We start from the raw sequence: 18,612 nt of genomic DNA, 5'->3' as shown, positions 1-18,612 counted from the left end.
GGCAAGGCATTTATACCCCGGGATATTGTGGTGCTCTTAATGTAGCCAGTGTTACAGGTGCACTTGCAGACATGTTGGGAAGGCCGTTAGGAGTTGGGATATTAAAATCCAAAATACTCTGAAAGGTCTCATGGCGGGCATAACAGCTTTAGCCCGCATGTTAGAAAAGGTGGTCATAATTAGTGACCACAAGGATGCTATTGCACTATTTTTGCAATGTGCAGTTTGAACTAAATATATTAGAAAGAGGGCCATTCAGCCAGCTCTAGACCCTAAGTTCGCTATACTATGTAAGCAAAGGGCTATAGACCCCGTTATTTGGGGGAGACTTGTCCAAACAGGTTAAAGAATTGGCGAGGAGGCTCGACTTTGGGGCTGATTAGAGCATCCAAAGGATATCTGGGGAAGACATTAACCTTATGTGCATCCTAAGAGAGGTAGGTTTTTGTAATTATACTACAAAGAATTGGGCAGAGGTACCCAGCAGCAGCGTCCTGTTTAGGGTTTGGCCCGGGACGACCACTGTGGAAGATGCAAAAGCCTCTACGTCAGCATCTACCCTAACCAAAACCTTTAGGCCCTCCACAACCACGAATGAAACCAAGAAAATAACTTGGTTACCACCGATAACCATGGAGGTAGGTGAATTTGGGGCTCCAGCATTAATAGGGAGCACGGAAGTTGGAGGGACATTGCAGCTTCATGTGGAAGCATGGTGTAATATATCTATGGACAGATATATCCTTAGCAGTATTAAGGGATATCTGATAGAGTTGCTACATAAACAAAACCCTCCAGTACAACATAAACTGCACATATATACATGCTTACTAAAAGGGTAATGGAATAAACCAAACCTGAACAACAGGATTTTGTCTCAAACATATTTATTAGAAATAAGAAAGATGGGGGTTGCCGTATTATTATGGATTATCAACGCTTCACAATGTTGTGCAATATATTCATTTTAAAAATGGATACTTTTAGCAGTGCTAAAGAGTTAGTTTTCAGCAGGCTACTTTATGGCAAGTATTAATCTTTAAGATGCTTACTATTCAATATCCAACAGGAGAAAATTTTTAAACCAGCTTTGGAATTGCTGCAACACCAAAATCATAGAGTAATGGCATAGTTGGATGATATACTTATTGTGGGAATAACTTATGAATTGGCATGTTACGCAGTGGTTGCCACTAAACAATTGTTTGAACAGCTGGGATTCATTGTCCATCTACTTAAGTCAAAATTGACACCATTAACACATTTAATATGTTAATGACTTTACTAATAGGTAAAGCCACAGAGTTCAATGGGCTCAAAATTATAGAGGCCATTTATTTTGGCCAATGGAGCTAACAATAGAAGCTATAAAAGAATTACAATGTTGGGAACACAATGTTAAGTATTGCTCCAACCCAATAGTTATTCACAACCCGTCTGTGCTATTACAAACAGATGCCAGTGCAATTGGTTACTGTACAACTGATACCATCTCGAGCTATGGGGGAGATGGAATATACAAGAAGCTAACCTACTTAACACTAAGGGTATAAGTACTTAGAAATGTTAAGTGCATTTCATGGGCAAAAATCTTATTGCTCAGGAATGAAACGGCAGCATGTTAGATGGTAGATAGATAATACCTCGGTGGTGGCATATATAAGTCATATGGGTGGAAATATATCAACATCTTGTGATGAATTGGCAAATTCAATTTGGCAATGGTGTGTCCAAAGGAATATTTGGTTATCGGCTACGTATCTACCAGGGATACTAATTCAGTGGCAGACACCAGGTCACGAAAATTTATTGAAAGTACTGAATGGATGTTGGATAGAACGGTATTTGCTGAAATCACAGTAAAGTATGTAAGGCCGGATATTAGAATTGCATCCAGGTTTAAATCACCAGTTACCGAGGTATGTATCATTGGTACCAGATCCTGAGGCAGAAGCTACAGATGCTGTTTCACTGCACTAGGGGGGGGGGAAAGATTTCATTTATGTATTTCCTCCTTTTCTACTTTATCAATTGGGCATCTGGGATGTCTTCGTACCTGATTGGCTTACCCAACTATGGTTTTCCGGGGTACAGGACATGGTGCTGGAACCATGTATAACTGTAAGACATAGTTCTAAGTTACTGGTGCATCCAGTAACTGAGGATAGCTATCCATGTCATAGAAAATATTGATTTAGTAGGTTGTAGACTCTAAAAGACCGCTACGGGACATGGGGCTATCAAAAAGAACTGTGGACATGATCACAGCAGCACAAAGAAGGTCTACACAAAAACAATATTTAGGTCATATTAAAAATGGACTAATTACTGCCATAATAACCTTCTGGACCACAGAAATAAGGATGTTCTGGCGGTGCTAGAGTTTCTCACCAGCCTGCACTATGGAGGACTGAGTTACAGCACTGTGAATAGTGCCAGAAGTGCATTGTCAAGTTATTGGTGGCAAGGAACAGTAAGACAGTCTGTGGGATCACATCCTCTGGTAGTTAAAATTTTAAGAGGCAATGTTCACACCAAGCCACCCAAAATAAGATACAACTATATCTGGGATGTAAGTGTGGTCTTGACCTTGCTATCGAATTGGTCGCCGGCTACAGCATTAAATCTGGGAAACTAACTAGAAATGGTAATGCTGATGGCGCTAGTCACAGCGCATAAGGTCCAGTTATTGCAAAAAGTAAGACTGGATGGCTTCACTATGGCGGCAGGAAGTTTGGGGTTTGTGATCCAGGACCGTATTATTAAACAAAATAGGCCAGGATCAGCGGAGCAGGTCATAGAATTGATGGCCTACCCGGAGGACAAACGCCTCTGTATAGTGAAGCACGTTTTGTTATACAGTGAAAGTACAAAGGCTATCAGAGGCAAGGAAATGGCGTTTAATCAGCTATAAGAAACTGTACCGTAGAGTGTAACTCAGACCATTTCGCGGTGGCTGAAATATGGGTTAAGATAGGCGGGAGTGGACAATAACATATTTAAATATCACTCCACCAGGGCTGCAGCTACATCCGCAGCAAAACGCCTTGATGTATCCATGGACCAAATCCTCAGGATTGCAGGATGGTTGTCGGAGAAAACGTTTCAGAAATGTTATAACAAACCAGTTAGCAGTATGGGAACGTTTTCGGGGAACATTTTAAGTTCTGTATGATAATTTATCCCTGAAAAATACAGGGTTATGATTTGAATTAATTAGATATTATATATAATTTCCATTAAATAATTGGTATGAATGTTTTGAATATAATTAACAATTTCTCCCTAACTACCAAGGCAGTTGTGAAGCATGGACTCGTTTCCACGGCATGAGGTCACAGAGCTTTGAAATCTTTCACGTAGTCACTCACGTGACTCCGAAGTAAAATAGTAAGATTAAACGAGAACTTACCAGTTTGAAGTTTGATCTGTATTTTATGAGGAGTTACGATGAGGGATTTCGTGAAGAACCCCGCTTCCACGCATGCGTGTCATTCTTCAAAGCAGCGGTGTGAGGTCACAGGAACCTATAATGATCTAACATAGTAAGATTATCAAAGAGATACCAGTTTTTGATATGATCATAAGAGGGTGGGAGCGGAGGGCACGAAATCCCTCATCGTAACTCCTCATAAAATACAGATCAAACTTCAAACTGGTAAGTTCTCGTTTAATCTTACTATTTTACTTCGGAGTCACGTGAGTGACTTCGTGAAGATTTCAAAGCTCTGTGACCTCATGCCGTGGAACGAGTCCATGCTTCACAACTGCCTTGGGTATTGGGAGAGAGCATCATTAGTAATTTTAAAACACAATTATACAAAGAGTTGTGTGGTATAACGAAAAAATATAACATTTTTTTAAATTTGAGAATCATAACCCTGTAACCTTTCGGGCAAATTATTTTGTTGAACATAAAATGTTTTCTTAATACAATGATGGCTCCAAAAAATAACTGGTTTATTATAAAACCTGTGGAAAACCCTTTTTGAAATGACCCTCCTGCCATTCTGAGGATTTGGTCTGTGGGTACCTGTACAATATTGCTGCGGATGTTGCTGTAGTCCTGGTGGAATGAGAGTTAAAACATTAGTGTCTATTCCTGCCATTTTTAGGACCTATTTGAGCCACCTTGATATAGTTTGAGTCGTGACCCTATCATGCAGTTTCTTGTAAGAGATAAACAACTCCATACTCTGACCTCGAATGTTCTGAGTATATTCTATGTATTGTTAGATGTGTCTTGTTATACACAGTCGTTTGCCATATGGGTGTACCATAAAATCAAACCCTAGACCGGAGGAACCCGATCAGTTTTCTTTTATTAAATCCTGTATGACAACACCAGTTTCTCGGTGAGATGATCAGGGAGTCCAGGCGCAGTTTGCTTAATGGCTGGACTTGTTGTGCAGTAAATAACACCATGAGCATAACCATCTTCCTGGTCTGTTACTGAGGTGACAACGCTGTATGAGCTACAAGCTCCTCAGCATGTTGAGAAACGACACCCACGTCCCAGATTTCGGAGTACCTGGTTTTCTTACCAGGGGTGCGTTCCCACCGCGTGCCGCTCCGTTCCTTGTGATAGGTAATTGGAGAGTGCACTTGTGGCACTATTGCTGGCACTGTAGCTCCATCGATTATCATAATGGAGGCTTGTAAAAATTCCAATACGGCCAGAATGTTCTTGGCCTTTTGGTCGAGGTTGTTGTCCAAGCAGTATATGCCCCATTTCTTGATGTGTCCAAGGTACTGCTTCCGTGTTGACAGTCTTAGTGCAGATGAGATGAGATTCATCGTCCTGTCTGACCGCCCAATGCCGTGTAGTGGGTCTTTAAAACTCTACAAATCAATAAATCCATAGTCTTATGGCATGGATGACTGCCTCCAGTCACTGGTTAAATCAATAATTTTTGGCTAGGTTCATTAGGGAACATGGTTCTAACACCATCCCCTGTATGACTGAATACCATGATTTAGAAGGTCAGTCGGGTACTCTGAAAATTCCAGACGCCGAGTGTAGTTGAATTTCCCCTAGTACCCCATTGATGGGTCCGAATGGGGGAAACATCACCCTATGGCTATTTACATAACAATGCCAAGCTGGTTTTAGAATTTTAGTACATAATATTGGGCTAATGATTGCCCCTTTTGTAAGCTCTATATTGCCTGCCATATAGAAACCCGCAACTGACACCAAGTCTTTATCAATAATAAGAGCATCCATCTTAAAATGAATATCTAGAACAAATGTGTTTAGGGTTAAAATCAATGATAATCCTGCAACCCTACTCTATTTTATTTTTAATAAATATGTTTGATACAATTCTAATGTTCCATGAAAAGTATGCTTAATCCCACCTTATGTGTACAATTTTTGTAGCACCATGTGGGTTTTAGATTGTTTGGTTTATGTAAGGACAAAATGCCCTTCTGGTGTATGTTGTACTGTGGTTATTGGGATGAGTAAAACCTATCAGATAACCCTGAATACTGCTGAGATTATATGAATCTGTAGTGATTATATACCATACATAACTGTAGTGTTGCAACCTCCCCTACCATCGTAGGTCCCTATTTTAACAGAAGAAACGCCACCCACCTACCTCCATGGTACCGGTGGTTGTGTTATTTCCTTGGTTTTTTGAAAATAAGGTTCTGGTTTGATATTTCTTGTTCGGGGTTGTGTGGGAGGTTGAGGCTTCCGCATCTTCCAGGGTGGCCGCCCTGGCCATACCCTTAAACGGATCCTGCGGGTTATATTGATTTCTGACACTGCCACTGGTATGAGCCACATTTTTTATGGCCTTGCCTGTGGTTGGTATCATGCTCCAAAATAGGCCCTTGCGCTGGCCTTGATGAGCCCCAGTGTCTTGGCTTAGTCCACACACGGTTCTTTGTTTGCAAATGGTAGCGTTTTTGGGGTCCTAGTGCTGGCCGAATGGCCGCCTTCCACGTGTAGTTCAGGTCATATTGCATATTATTAAACAGAGCTAGTGCGTCTTGATGGTCTTTGGTTACCTACGTTTAGTCCAGGGTGCGGGTGTATGCTATGATGCCTTCCGTCAATCCCTTTAAGGTTCTCTGGATCTTGAGGTCCTGGTTCCTGATGTTCGTCCATATGCTGCCAAATGCATTGGTTTACACTGGGCACCTGTAATGCCTCACCGTTGCCAGGTGGCAGATGTCTGGCCAGTGTTTGTAAATTTTTCTTGTTGGCGTTTGTGGCCAGACATATAGTAATACTATTGCCATCCTGGATCCAAGTCTACCCATGTTTGACTTGGCTAAAGTAATCAGCCACCATGTCCAGCAGAGTCCCTGCTGTGTTAGGATCATGGGACGCTGTATTACCAGGCTCTGGCCCATCAGGGTCCTGCCTACTCTTTTTTATAGAGTTAGAGATCTCTAGGGTCCCGCACGGGGTACCCATGTGGGGCTTAACTGCTGCCCACTTGTCTTTTGTTCTGCGGACCCCTCTTGCAAGTCAACCCAGAACTGACCCACAGTGCTCCCCTCTGATGGGGTAGAAGCATTGTGCAGCCCTCTAAGAGGTACTGCTGTGGGTTTATCACGTTGGAGCAAGGCTCCATACACCGCTTCTTCCCGCTCTAGCCCTCTCGGGCGCTGGTTGCCGGCGGTTTTATGCAAAGTCGGACCCTTCTGAGTCCACTACTTTGTTTGATTTGTGTCTAGCCTTACCGCTCGGCCGCATGGATCTGGCCGGTGCGGGGCCGACATCGGGCACAGCTGATCCCACTACGGTTGATCCAAGTGCCGCTGGCTGCTGCTGGCTGCCCGCTGTTCCACGGTCCTCCTTCTCCAGCTTTGTCCTTCCTTCCGTGGAGTGGATATGGCCGGTGTGGAGGACATCTGGCACAGCTGATTCCATCTAGCCCATTTTCTTTGACCCGGCTCCAATGCTCTCAGCGCTCCTGGCTGCTCCTTTATCTCAGACCGCTGGGACCGACCCCCGTACTGACGGTACTGGTCCCTCGCGGTCGTTGCAGCCGGTCCACCCCAATCCAATGCCCTCAGTTCTGGGCATTCCTGTTTATATGGTCCTTAGATAAGGGACGTATTAGATATTAAAACTGATAATAAACAGATACTATACTTGATCTTAGCCAAAAGGCCAGGAAGCGATCTCTGTAACTAAAGAACCCGCTGGGACCGACCCCGGTACTCACAGTACTGATCCCTCACGGTCGATTGCAGCCAGTCAAGTCCACTGCTATGTCCTTGGCCTCGGCGCTGGCCGGTAGCGCTGCTTGAAGCCAGACTCGCTTCCAAAGCGAGACTGGCATACTGGTCGAGAAAATGAATTTTTCTCCTGGTGCGGGAGCGAAGTCGGGCACAGGTGTTTTCCCTCTCTGGGAAACGACGATGCTCCTGCCGCTGCCGCTGCTCCTGCCGCTGCCGCTGCTCGCTGCCGCTGCCGCTGCTCCTGCCGCTGCTGCTGCTCCTGCCGCTGCCGGCTGCCGTTGCTGCTCTCCTGCCGGCTGCCTGCACTGCGCGGTTCTCCCGCCGGCTTCCTGCAGCTGACATGGACCCGGTCCATGTCTGCACTGGACCCGGTCCATGTCTGCACCTAAAGGGTAAGTGGAAGGAACGCAGAGTCTCTTACCTGCTGTTCCCGACTTTCAATTTTCTCCTCGAATTCAACGACTCTGTGCCTTCCTCTCCCGACCAGCCGTGGTCGGCGCGGAGCGAAGTTGGGAGCAAAATTCGGGAGGAAAAAACAGGAGCAAAAGTCGGGCAGGGGGGGGGTAAGTCTGGCACAGTTATTCTGATTACGGGAGTTCAGCCTGTTCCTGCTGTCTGTATCCCCCCCCCCCCCCCTGCCTTTGCGGTGCTCCAGCGCGGTCCAGCGGGTCCAACGCGTAGTCAGTGATCTCGGGCACTGACCGCTCGCCGCTATTTTTAGACCTGCGGAACCCCCGATAACGCGCCAGTTCCGCACCTTCCAGCCCCTCCATTAAATGACTAGTGGGGCTGTTTCCGAATTGTCGGGAAAACTCTTTGCTCCAGTGACCGTTGTCCTGGAGCTAAAGTCGGCTCCGTTTTTATTTAAAAATAAATTAACGGGCCCCGGCCGCTGCTGGCTGCCTGCAGATCTGCAGACTCTCCCCAGCCAGCTGCATCAGCCTTCTTGATAAACAAGGGTAAGTAAGGAAAAACAAAGTTCCCTTACCTGTTGCAGGTTCCCCTGCCGATTGGGAGGAACGTCCTTCCTCCAGCGATGAGTTCGAATGCGTGTAGCGATATGACACGCATGCGTGGAAGCGGGGTTCTTCACAAAGTCACTCACGTGACTCCGAAGTAAAATAGTAAGATTAAACGAGAACTTACCAGTTTGAAGTTTGATCTTTATTTTATGAGGAGGAACGTTGAGGGAATACATTCCCTCCGCTCCCACCCTCGAATGGTCATATCTTAAACTGGTATCTCTTTAATAATCTTACTATTTTAGGTCATTATAGTGTATCTGTCACCACACACCGCTGCTTTGAAGGATGACACGCATGCGTCGTAGCGGGTTTCTTTCACGTATTCCCTCAACGTTCCTCCTCATAAAATAAAGATCAAACTTCAAACTGGTAAGTTCTCGTTTAATCTTACTATTATATGTAGAATACTGCTCCATTTTAAAGGAAAAAAAAGTTACACAAAAACTGCTGTCTCACATAAATTACCAATTGTAATATACATTGTGGTCTGTCTGAAGAAGGGTCTCGACCCAAAACATCACCCATTCCTTCTCTACGTCTACACCTCCGTCTACACCGCATCTGCTCCCAGGGTGAGGTGTTCCACACCAGGGCATCGGAAATGTCCTCATTCTTCAGGGAACGGGGGTTCCCATCCCCTACTATAGATGAGGCTCTCACCAGGGTTTCTTCAATACCCCGTAACACTGCTCTCTCTCTCCCCATCCCCCCACTCGTAACAAGGGCAGAGTCACCCTAGTCCTCACCTTTCACCCCACCAGCCGCCACATGCAACAAATAATCCTCCGTCATTTCCGCAACCTCCAACGTGACCCCACCACTCGCCACATCTTCCCATCTCCCCCCCTGTCGTCTTTCCGCAAAGACCGCTCCCTCCGTAACTCCCTCGTCAATTCTTCCCTTCCCTCCCGTACCACCCCCTCCCCGGGCACTTTCCCCTGCAACCGCAAGAGATGCTGCATGTGTCGCTTCACCTCCCCCCTCGACTCCATTCAAGGACCCAAGCAGTCGTTCCAGGTGCGACAGAGGTTCACCTATATCTCCTCCAACTTCATCTACTGCTCTAGATGTCAGCAGATCTATATCGGTGAGACCAAGCGTAGGCCTGGCGATCGTTTTGCCGAAAACCTCCGCTCGGTCCGCATTAACCAACCTGACCTCCTGGTGGCTCAACACTTCAACTCCCCCTCCCACTCCGAAACCGACCTTTCTGGCCTGGGCCTACTCCATGGCCAGAAACTGGAAGAGCAACACCTCATATTCCGCTTGAGCAGTCTGCACCCTAGCAGCATAAACATTGACTTCTCCAATTTCCGGTAGCCCTTGCTGTCTCCTCCCCTTCTCAGCTCTCCCTCAGCCCTCGGGCTCCTCCTCTTATTTTCTCCTTTCATCTCCCAGCTGTTGGGGAAGTCCAGAACAAGGGGTCACAGTTTAAGGATAAGAGGGAAGTCTTTTAGGACCGAGATGAGAAAATCATTTTTTACACAGAGTGTGGTGAATCTCTGGAATTCTCTGCCACAGAGTGTAGTTGAGGCCAGTTCATTGGCTACATTTAAGAGGGAGTTAGATGTGGCCCTTGTGGCTAAAGGGATCAGGGGGTATGGAGAGAAGGCAGGGATGGGATACTGAGTTGGATGATCAGCCATGATCATATTGAATGGCGGTGCAGGTTCGAAGGGCTGAATGGCCTACTCCTGCACCTGTTTTCTATGTTTCTATGTTTCTATTCCCTATGATCATGGCTGATCGTCCCCTATCAATAACCCGTGTCTGCCTTCTCCCCATATCCCTTGACTCCACTAGCCCCTAGAGCTCTATCTAACTCTCTCTTAAATCTCTCCAGTGACTTGGGCTCCACTGCCCTCTGTGGCAGGGAATTCCATAAATTCACAACTCTCTGAGTGACCCTTGCTCTTCTGGTGTGAATTCTGTATCAGGGAGAGGTCCATGAAGTAACAAAGCACAGAAAAACAGGCTATTCAGCCCACATGTCCATGCTGACCAAGATGCCCCATCTAAGCTCATCTAATTTCCAGAAGTGTAGTTCAAATTGAATGTAGCAGCAGAACATCCAGATTTGTAGGCAGTGCCTAATCTAGTTCAGCTGTACCTTGATTCAGTGTAAAAAAAACTGTTGAGGACAACATGCAAATGCTCTTGGTTGCAATGTGTAACATTTTAAAACTTACTTGCTTTCTTTTGCCCGTATGGTTAATGTTGGCAGTATTATTACAAGCTAAAAACGGGAAAACGCTGCCCCAATCTCGTGTGAACGGGTGATGGATGTTCAGTGAGAGACTCAGTGGGCCGGAGGGCCTATTTCCATGCTGTACCTTTCAATTCAATTACATTTTATCTTCCCCAATGGTTTATAAGTGGTGATGTTGAAAAAAATATTTATGGTTTTTCAGTATCAGATTTAATTTTACTCTGGCAATAATGTGAATAATTGGTCATAAAGTCTCTGTGAAATTTGGTATTCCTCTCCAACATTGTGTGAGGAAGCACTGGAATTAATTGTAACTAACACGTTATTTATGAAAATAAGTTAACAAACATGTTTCTCTTTTTTGCACTAATCTCCAGATAGCAATCAAACAGCTTGGAGATGAACAGCTCTTACAGAAGTCTGCAATTAACGAGGTGGATCTACTCATATACCCACCCCCCCTACAAAATAATATTACAGCTGCATTAGTAGATATTACTCATAATTATGATAAATAGATATCTTTATACAACTGTACATAAATGCTTTATGTCCGCTGGGTTTTAATAAAATCATCTCTCATCAGATCAATGAGCCTGAATCAACAATTGGCAATGTAAGCACTTTTATAAACTGAGAGTGTGATGTAAATGGCAGCCTGTGACACTAATAGAATCAAAACAAGCTATAACTAACTAAATGATAAATTAGACACTGGTTCATTAACCATCATGGTGCTGAGGCAAATTAACTTTAGTTTTTAAAACAGTTGCTAAGTAGAAAGCAAGGTTTTCAAATGGAAAAGACACAACAGCTGCCATAATAATTTGTCAGGAAATAGTCAATAAAATCGTTAAACGGCTCCAGCCGAATACAGCAGAAGGGACTTGAGGGAAAACCTTCTTCCAGCATCAACCAATATCTACCATCGGCAACTCCATCATTCCTCCCCATTTCCTTGTTAGTAAACATAGAAACATAAAAACATAGAAAATAGGTGCAGGAGGAGGCCATTCGGCACTTCGAGCCAGCACCGCCATTCATTGTGATCATGGCTGTTCATCCCACTATCAATAACCCGTGCCTGCCTTCTCCCCATATCCCTTGACTCCACTAGCCCCCTAGAGCTCTATCTAACTCTCTCTTAAATCCATCCAGTGACTTGGCCTCCACTGCCCTCTGTGGCAGGGAATTCCATAAATTCACAACTCTCTGGGTGAAAACGTTTTTTCTCACCTCAGTCTTAAATGATCTCCCCTTTATTCTAAGACTGTGGACTTTGTTTTTAACAGGGTTTAACTTTGTTCTAAACAGTCCTTTGTTTTTGGAAAAGGTGCTGTATGTTACCAGAACAAAATAGAGGTATCAGCGATGATTTTGTGTGGAACACCTCTGATCATGGCCCTCCAGTCAAAGAGTTCCCATCTCCCCCCACTGCTCTCTGCCTTCTGCAGCCATCAAGACACTGTGGATATTATGCATCAAAATCAGATTTGATCTTCCCAAATAGTTTATATGTGACTAGACCAAGTGCAGACCCGTTGGGTCTGCTCCCCCAATGGTGTGATCCCCCAAACCAATATTCCACCATGCACCCGTCTCCTCCAATGGAACTGAAGCCGTTCCCAAAAGTAAGATTCCAGCACTGCCCTGCCTCTTTAAAAAAAAAATCCAATGGCACCTCCCCTGCCTGCTGCAGCAGTGAAAAGTTCAGAATGTTCCTGTCTTGCAACTTTGTTTCGAAGTGTGTTGGAAGCTGACATGTAAATGGAGAAGCCAGTTTATTTTTGAAATAATTGGGTGTGGAGGGGGGGGGGGAGAAGGATTTGATTAAAAACGTGTACTTCAACACGACGAAATGAAATGAGGAGCGGATACTTAGAAAAAAAAGCGAAATCTCTAACGAAATGGAAAATATCTCGGAGATTGAGCGTCTGGATTGGGCGTGGCAATGAATCAAAGGAAGAAATGCAGCCGGCAGCCGTACATGCAAATGAATTCATTCCGATTGGACATCTGCGAGCATCGGCCATTCCGATTGGACATCTGCGAGTATCGGGCACGAATCGAAAGGCAGGAAGGGCGCCGGTCGGCAGTCGGTCGCATGGGGCCAGAGTTTTAAATATAGATAGATGATGCAGGGTAGGTTCATAAGGTTAATTCCCAGGATGGCAGGACTGTCATACAATGAAAGAATGAAGCGACTGGGCATGTATTCACTAATATTTAGAATGAGAGGGGATCTTATAGAACCATATAAAATTACTAAGGGATTGGAAACACTAGATGCAGGAAACATGTTCCCGATGTTGGGTGAGTCCAGAACCAGGGGCCACAGTTTAAGAATAAGGGGGGGGGGGGGGGGGGGGGGAATTTAAGGGGGGAAACCACCTCAATGATACAATAATAAACCTCAATCCATGGAGAGACGACTTTTTCCAGGCTGCGTCTCCTCCCCCGTGGCCTAACAGCGAGGATCGGCGCGGCCTTTCCAGGAGATGCGCCCGGGGCTCGGGGCTCCGGCGGCGGGTGCAGCGTGGACTGTCAGCACGGAGCTGGGGCTCGCTGGAGGGGAGCGCTCCGTTTCGTTGGCCCGCAGCAGACGGCAGCCTGAAGCCGCGGTCTGCACAGCTCCAGCTGGCGCGGCGTCTACAGCCCGGGATCCCTCGTGGGGGACCCGGGAGGAAGAAGAAGCTTCCACCGCCGGCCCGCGGCCGTCTTCTACCGCTAGTGCGGTATGGAGTTAACATCACCCCTGGAGGGGAGCTTCGACCGCCGGCCCTGCAGACTGCGGTGCTTATGGCTGCGTCGTGGAGGGAACTTTAAATCTTCGGCCGCCGGCCTATACCAACTAAAAGCTGCGGTCTCCGGTGGGGAGGAGCCGACTCTGGACTTACCTGGACTTGTACCTTGTCCTTTTACCATCTGGACGCCCGCAGCGACTGCTGCGGAGGGTTGAGGTCTCGACCACGGGGGGAATGGAGGAGGACTGGACAAATTGTGTGCCTTCCACCACAGTGATGAATGCTGTGGTGGATGTTTGTGTTAAAATTTTATTGTGTTTTTGTGTGTGCTCTTTATCAGTGTATCGCTGCTGACGTATCATTTCACTTGCACTTTTTGTGCAATGTGACAAATAAACCGTTGTATTGTATTGTATTGTATTGTATTGTATTGTATTGTACTGGCTTGAAGGGCCGAATGGCCTTTTCCGGCACCTATTGTCTATGTATCTATATTGAAAAAAAAAAATTATGTTCTCCAGTATCAGATTTCATTTTGCTTTGGCAATAATCTGAACATCTCTGCATTTCTGTAAAGTCACTGTGAAACTCAGTGTTTCTCTCCAACTTTGTGTGAGGAAGCACTGGAATTCATTGTGACCAATACCTATTATTTATAGAAATTACAAACATGTTTCTCTCTTGCTAGTTTGTTCTAATCTCCAGATCGCTCAATGACATCTGATGCTGGAGAAGGGGCCATTTTTCTGTGCCTGTCCCCCGATTAGGCAGAAGAAAATCATAGTCAATTTGATTGCTTTCTAAAACCTCTTAATGTTTTTGAAGATATATGGATGGGTTTGGGCTTGGTTGTGATATTGCATGTGTAGAATGATAATCTAGGTCTGCTCCACTTGTATTATCAATGGATATCACAGCAGATCCTTACAATTTTGAGAGGGTACACAAAAATGCTGGAGAAACTCAGTTTAGTTGCTGAATGATGGGACAAAATATTCAATGACATATGTTTATTTCTCAAGCTAAAGCAAGCACATTCAGGCAGCAGTGAATGCTCATTACAAGCTGGAAGTGAGTGGCTGCCCATAATTTAGACTTTAGAGATACAGGGAGGAAACAGACCCTTCGGCCCACCGAGTTGATGCCGACCAGCAATCACCCCGTACACTAATACTATCCTACATACTAGGGACAATTTTACAACTTACTGAAGCCAATTAACCTAGAAACATGTGTAAGAAGGAACTGCAGATGCTGGTTTAAACCGAAGATGGAAACAAAAAGCTGGAATGGGGTCTCGACCCGAAACGTCACCCATTCCTTCTCTCCAGAGTTGCTGCCTGTCCCGCTGAGTTACTCCAGCTTTTCGTGTTAACCTACAAACATGTACGTCTTTGGAATGTGGGAGGAAACCAAAGCCCTGAAGAGAAAGGAAGTGTGGCCAAACTCTGTACAGACAGCACCTGTAGTCAGGATTGAACCTGGGTCTCATGCGCTGTAAGCCAGCAACTCTACCACTGCACCACTGTGCTGTCCTGGTTTTGCCGAACACTTACGCAAAAGGAAATATCTAGGGCAAGAGAAGAAATAAGACAGGAGAAATTTAAATTAATTCAATCTATGCAAACCTGTATAAAGCTGTACTTTGCCATTCAGGCAGACTAACTCCATGTGCATCCAAACTAATGGATGTCTAACATGCAAAATTAATAAATGATGAGGCCACACTTGACATAACAGTGGGCAGTTTTGATCTTCATATTGGTACAGGGAGCCAAAGGTTGCAGACACGATTTACTAGACTAATTCATGAATTGAGAGGATGTGCTTATCAGAAAGTCTTTACAGGCGACATGTCTTTTCACCAGCAAAAGGAAGACTGAGGGGTAACCTTTATGAACTTAGTAAATGGTTTTATGAGTCTGCACATGTGTAAATCTTTCCACTTGTCAGAATATTTAGTTACATAATAATACAGTATTTAAGCATTTATAATTGTCACCAACAAATGCAGAAATGACAATCGATCCATTAGTTAGTTTAGTTCATCTCTGACTTTGCAGCATGAAAGCATTAAGGGCCTGTCCCACTTTACGAGGTAATTCAAGAGTTCTCTCGAGTTTTCCCGATTCGAACTCGGCGAATGTCCTGTAGCGGGTCCGTAGGAGTAAAAAGTATTTTTTTTACTCGTGGACATTTTTCAGTGTTGAACAAACGTCACAAGTTTACCGGATTTCCCGAATACCTACCGTTACTCGTACGAGCCGCCACGAGACATCCGCGAACTCCTACGGACCCGCTACGGACATTCTCCGAGTTCGAATCAGGGGAAAACTCGGGAGAACTCTTGAATTACCTCGTACAGTGGGCCCTTTAGTTTTTCCAGCTACAAAAAATGCAGATCCCACTTGAACTTTGGATAATTACACATTGACAGACAGAAATCTCCAAGGAAACTGAACTACCTTGTTGATTTCTGTAACCAAACAAGGATATGGAAAACAGAACTTAAATAAAAAGCTTTACTTTCCTTGTTAATTATATATGTGTGTCGACTTCAATGGAACCAAATTTCAGTCGCAGTCTGATGTCCATGCAGCATTGTCGAACCTTATACCGCGTAATATGAGGTACTATTTCACTTCAGAGACTTCCTTCTCAACCAGCATAGAAAAACACCGATAATGCACTCTCTTGATTATTTGAAACTCCCGATAGTACATTATCTTTCACTCACCGGATGATGTTTCCTGTGCTCCCTTTAAACTAACTAGGGCCCCTTTTTCGCCACTGCTTTTAAACTGGTTAATTTGAAAATGTTTTACAGATCAATAGTTCTACAGTAGATTTTCCCTCCTTCAGTGACATACACAATCAATACTTCCTGCAACTGAGGTGAAATCTCATTTTGATGGAAAATGGAGTGGAATATTCAACACTACATTCCACCAGATCTATTATGTGAGCAGTATATGTTTATCCTGTGTGTTCTACATAACTGAGACATTATGCTACAGTTGTTCAAGATGTTGGTGAGGCCGCATTTGGAGAATTGTGTTTAGTTTTGGTCGCCCTGCTATACAAATAAAATATTTCCTTACATTTTTTCATTCACATCAGAGGTTCAGGGTTATTTCAGTCTCAGCCCTCAGGCTTATTCAAAGCAGCAGTGGTTTCATGGTACGTTGCCTATAGTTTTACCTTCTGGTACGTAATATTCTCACTTTCATATATCCTTGTACATCTCACTGCAACCTTTCCTGAAGCACACTGCCAATTTTCAATGGAAATATTAAATTCACTGGTGTAGTGTTAGGAGGTCATTCAATTATTGTCCACCATTGATAACATTGTTTGAAGCAACAATGATATTCTATTTAAAATGTACACTATTAATATTTAAGAAAGAACTGCAGATGCTGGAAAAATCGACGGTAGACAAAAATGCTGGAGAAACTCAGCGGGTGAGGCAGCATCTATGGAGCGAAGGAATAGGTGAAGATTCGGATCAAGACTCTATTCAGACCAATGAGGGGGCGGGGGGGGATGGGAAGGGGAGGGGGAGAAAGCAAGGACTACCTGATATTGGAGAAGACAAGGTAGTCCTTGCTTTCTCCCTCCACCCCCCCTTCCCAACTCTCCCACAGCCTAAAGTCCCGCCTCTTTCTTTCTTCTTCCCGCTCCCCCTCACCAGTCTGAAGAAGGGTCTTGACCCGAAACGTTTCCTATTCCTTCCCGCTGAGTTTCTCCAGCATATTTGTCTACCTTTTATTAATGAGTGGATTCATTGGTGCTATTTATGGATAACTTTCAAAAACTATTATCATAATTATGGGAATCATCGTGAAGTAAGTAGAAAAGATGAAAAGACATGAAATTAGATGCTCACTTCCTAAGATGTGACGTGGGGCATGCAGTGCTCATGCCTAAAACTTCCCTGTCCCTTGCAAACAAATCTCCTCCAAACTACCCAACAGCACCACAACTTTAAAAACTCCTACCCCAATGGGCAGTCGAGCTAGAAGTACAGACAGCACCCGTTGTGAGAATCGAACCCAAGTCTCTGCGCTCTAAAGGCAGCAATTCTGCCACTGCGCCATCGTAAATGAGCGATAGTTTGACAGGCCAGCAGAATGGGTGGTGTCGTGTTTGCCTGTTGCTGCAGGGGGCAAGCATCTTCTCAGGAGGAAACAGGGCATTTATGTGTGCCTTTTCTTCTGCCCCTCTCCACCCCTGACCCCCCCACAGTCTCACCCACAACTGGGGGGCTGGGTTGAGTTGAGCAGAGTTGGGAGCGCTAAGCACAGTCATCCACTCACTCTCAGAGTCAGTGAGGCCGGCTGGTGGCCACTCTTCCCGCGTCTGCTTGCTCTCCCATCACAACTGTTTCTGTGATCGATCCTCTGCCACAAACTGCCTTTGTTCGTTTCTTACACAGACAGTTGGGGGGGTTACAAACATATCTCAGGAACAGATCCTTGTCGTAACATGGGGACTGCCTGCAGTTTATTATTTGTGGCTTTGGTGGGCTCATTGAACTTTTCTGTGGATGCCAGGATTTGAGTTTCAAGGATGTATTACGCAATGCGAACAATCCCATTAAAAACATGGAATCATCTTTATAAAGTTGCAAACTCTAAAACCTGAATACAAAGCAATCTGGCTTGATCTTTATATCTGTGGCTGGGAAAAGATAACATCGGAGAAGGGTCTCAAGATCCACCAGGGCAGGGAAAGGTGCCTGGGAGAGCTTGGTGTGAAGCCCAGTGGCAGTTTAACCACCACAGTCCACTGGGTATCAGAACCCCAGGTGAAGCTCAACCAAGTACTGTCCCACCAACGGACACGAGTCCAGAGCCCAACCGGCCACAGTCAGCGGTAGAGAGGAAGATGGAAGGAAAAAAGCAGAATGGAGCAGTCACTGACTGTGGCTGAAGAGAAAAGTTGCTGTCTGGGCTGCCACGTGACCATCTAGAGGCTAACCATAAGACACACACCCAGGGCTGATCACCCTGCGGTGGGCCTGCCTCGACTGAGGGTGTCTTGTGATAAAAGGCCGAAACACCCAGTGACGTTGAGGTACACAACTGAAGATTGGTAGCAAAATCGCCTGGTGGTCACCACCAAGAATACCGGGTATCAGTTGTGGTGAAGAACCTTAAGGATTGTAACATCCAGTCCTACTAATCAACCCTTGACAGTGAACTCATGTCAGTTACTTGTTACCTTTTTAAAATCCTGATTCATATTATTACTCTGACTGATGGCTTCCTTCAGGCCTTTTAAACAACAGCAGAACTTCTATCCTGCAGCAGCGTGTTTTCGTTCCACAGCTACCATTTCTCCTATTTCATCTGCTAAAGATTCAGAGCTCCATTTGAAGCTCGAGGCTTGGCTTAAACAGATTGCATAACTGTCTGCATGGTAA

General features: G+C 45.0%; 1 protein-coding gene and 1 pseudogene across 1 annotated transcript in view; both read right to left on the bottom strand.

The window, feature by feature from the left end:
• The window catches only part of LOC129696734 (coiled-coil domain-containing protein 102A-like), a 466,367-nt gene that overhangs the window by 104,619 nt on the left and 343,136 nt on the right, over positions 1–18,612 (bottom strand). The window lies entirely within an intron of this gene.
• LOC129696822 (U2 spliceosomal RNA) lies at positions 7,043–7,147 on the bottom strand (annotated as a pseudogene).

Source organism: Leucoraja erinacea, chromosome 4 (genome assembly GCF_028641065.1).
Source record: "Leucoraja erinacea ecotype New England chromosome 4, Leri_hhj_1, whole genome shotgun sequence".
NCBI lineage: Eukaryota > Metazoa > Chordata > Chondrichthyes > Rajiformes > Rajidae > Leucoraja > Leucoraja erinaceus.
This window is presented reverse-complemented; position numbering and strand designations above follow the sequence as displayed.